The sequence below is a fragment of the Limulus polyphemus genome, unplaced genomic scaffold, assembly GCF_000517525.1.
Source record: "Limulus polyphemus unplaced genomic scaffold, Limulus_polyphemus-2.1.2 Scaffold3992, whole genome shotgun sequence".
Classification (NCBI taxonomy): Eukaryota; Metazoa; Arthropoda; class Merostomata; order Xiphosura; family Limulidae; genus Limulus; species Limulus polyphemus.
The window spans coordinates 40373-43515 of NW_013669602.1; positions in this window are offsets into that span (position 1 = coordinate 40373).

The window sequence follows — 3143 nt, forward strand, 5'->3', positions numbered from 1 at the left end:
ATAGATCGAGCCTCAAGCTAAGATAGAGCAAGGACCCATATGTATCTAGATCGAGCCTCAAGCTAAGATAGAGCAAGGACCTATATGTATATAGATCGAGCCTCAAGCTAAGATAGAGCAAGGACCCATATATATATAGATCGAGCCTCAATCTAAGATAGAGCAAGGACCCATATGTATATAGATCGAGCCTCAAGCTAAGATAGAGCAAGGACCCATATGTATCTAGATCGAGCCTCAAGCTAAGATAGAGCAAGGACCTATATGTATATAGATCGAGCCTCAAGCTAAGATAGAGCAAGGGCCCATATATATATAGATCGAGCCTCAAGCTAAGATAGAGCAAGGTCCCATATGTATATAGATCGAGCCTCAAGCTAAGATAGAGCAAGGACCCATATGTATATAGATCGAGCCTCAAGCTAAGATATAGCAAGGACCCATATGTGTATAGATCAATATTTATTTTAGAATTATAAATATACAAATAGTATTTGCATTTTGAACATTCTAACTAAACAAATATAAACAGTACAGCAACAGCACAAAGTGTTTATTCACGTACAGCTTTTTTAAAGTAATAACCTACTATTTGATCTGTCTAATTATAAACAGTAACTTGAGATTGGTCTGTTCATGAAAGGATTACAAAACGTTATATCACAGTACCTTAAAATTCCATGTTAATTTCTAAGACAAGCTTGAAGCCTACATCGTGAACGACCTGGATGTGTCATGCGCACAACACTACACTGCTATAACGGTATAAATTCTCTTATTTAAAAATAGCCTTTAAAATTTAAGTTGAAAGACCAACTGATATATAAACTTAGAACCTTCTATTCGAATGAACTGAAGAAACCTCAATTGGGATATATGTTTTAAAGAACAATATGGCCAATGAAATGATAGAAGAGGATGCCTTGTTTAATATTTACAAGATTCCAGATGCAAGGGTATCGAAGTGTCGTCTCTCTGTAATGATGTTGTTCGTTAAACTAACTCTAGAATGACAGATGTTTTAAAGAACAATATGGCCAATGAAATGATAGAAGAGGATGCCTTGTTTAATATTTACAAGATTCCAGATGCAAGGGTATCGAAGTGTCGTCTCTCTGTAATGATGTTGTTCGTTAAACTAACTCTAGAATGACAGATTTTTTTGTCAAAGTTCTTCCTTCTTGTAATCTAAACACATTTCATATCTCTCTATTACCATTTTCGTTTATTTCATCTAAGCAATTTTTAGATATTGTTATTGATGTAGCGCTTTAAGAAGGGTAATTAAACTTCCACTTGTGATGTGTATCGCAAAGTTTCGATTAAAGTTATATCCGCCGTCTTGAGGTGCTCCATTCTATGTGAAAAGCAATGCTTTACATAACGTTGTATTACTATTACTTATTTATTTCTCTAGATGTAATATTATATACTATTTATTCACTGTGTGATTTTCAATGTGTTTACATACTTTTTATTGTGTCAAACATTCAATATAATATCATTAGATCTGAAGAAAAATGGTAGCCTAAAACATTACTTGGCAATTTTCAGTTTTTAACATGCTCACTGTGGTTTCATGAACGTTTTTCACTGTCATACTAATTATGTAAATACTTACTTCACGTCTCTTTCAATGTTTTCTCTCATTGTTGTGTTTTAACCATGAGAGACGACACAAAGGTTACCATTTAAACCCATGTAAGTCCAATTAACTGCAACTGTGTTTCAAGTTGCGTCCTGAAACAATAGTGAAGCAGAATGATGACTTGAATACCTGAAGACTTTGCTTTAGTTGAAACTGGTAAATTTTCTTTCATCGTTACCTCTGACGTTTTGGTTAAATTTTCGCGTTTCTTTTGGTCTTAGAAACACAACTTCCTATTAAAAACTTTAAACTCCCTTAATAGAAAAATAACCAAATATTTTTCTTCATTCTAGTCACTGTACATTTGTTTTCTGATAGCATAAAAAAATTATAGTTAAACTTCAATTGTGTTCTTATTGGTATAACGTCAAACACATTTCTATATTTTGTAATTAAATATATTATAAATAATTGTAATAATGAGTTTTCAAGTACGTTAATAATAAATATTGTCTTGTTAAACATCATTCTATGACTCTCTTTGTTCTTTATTGTGACAATACTACCTTTTTAGCTTAAACTCTTAGTTCTCATCAGTTAATAATAAATATTGTCTTGTTAAACATCATTCTATGACTCTCTTTGTTCTTTATTGTGACAATACTACCTTTTTAGCTTAAACTCTTAGGTTCTCATCAAACGAAATAATTAATTAGTTCTCTTAAAAACACATTTAGAAGAAAATATTGTTCTATCGTTCAGACTTGATATCCGTTTCCAAGATAAAGAACGTTGCATAGAACATTATTCGTTTAGGAAGTAACACAAGATTAAAAGAAAATAAACCCTAATTATATGCACGAAGTATTTTTATGCCTGTTTAAAGCATCTTAAAACAGGGTATGTGTTCTTCATAGTGTTTTTACCTCTAACTTTGTAACTTTTTGTATATTTCAACTTTTCATGCTCAGTAGACATGTAGCATCAAATATATGATCGCGATAAAGTAGGTTTCAGTTATATCATGAAAGTGGCCATGTATTCATCACCCAACTTTTCAGTTATATCATGAAAGTGGCCATGTATTCATCACCCAACGTTTCAGTTATATAATGAAAGTGGCCATGTATTCATCACCCAACTTTTCAGTTATATCATGAAAGTGGTCATGTATTCATCACCCAACGTTTCAGTTATATCATGAAAGTGGCCATGTATTCATCACCCAACGTTTCAGTTATATCATGAAAGTGGCCATGTATTCATCGCCCAACGTTTCTTCTTTTAAAGTTTGTAATAAATAAAAATTTAACGTTTCATTGTTCAAAGATAGAAAATAAATTGAAAGCGCATGCAGTCAAGCTTAATTTTATCGTGAATATTAGGGCTAGAGACTAGAAATTACTTTAATATGAACGAATTAATTCATTAAAATGTTAATGTTCAGAACAATAACTGATGAATGATAATGGTAGGAGACGGCTTGAATGGGTAATGAAGAAAACTTTAATACAAGTTTAACATAACAGCAAATGTACAACGTTTATGCAAGGTT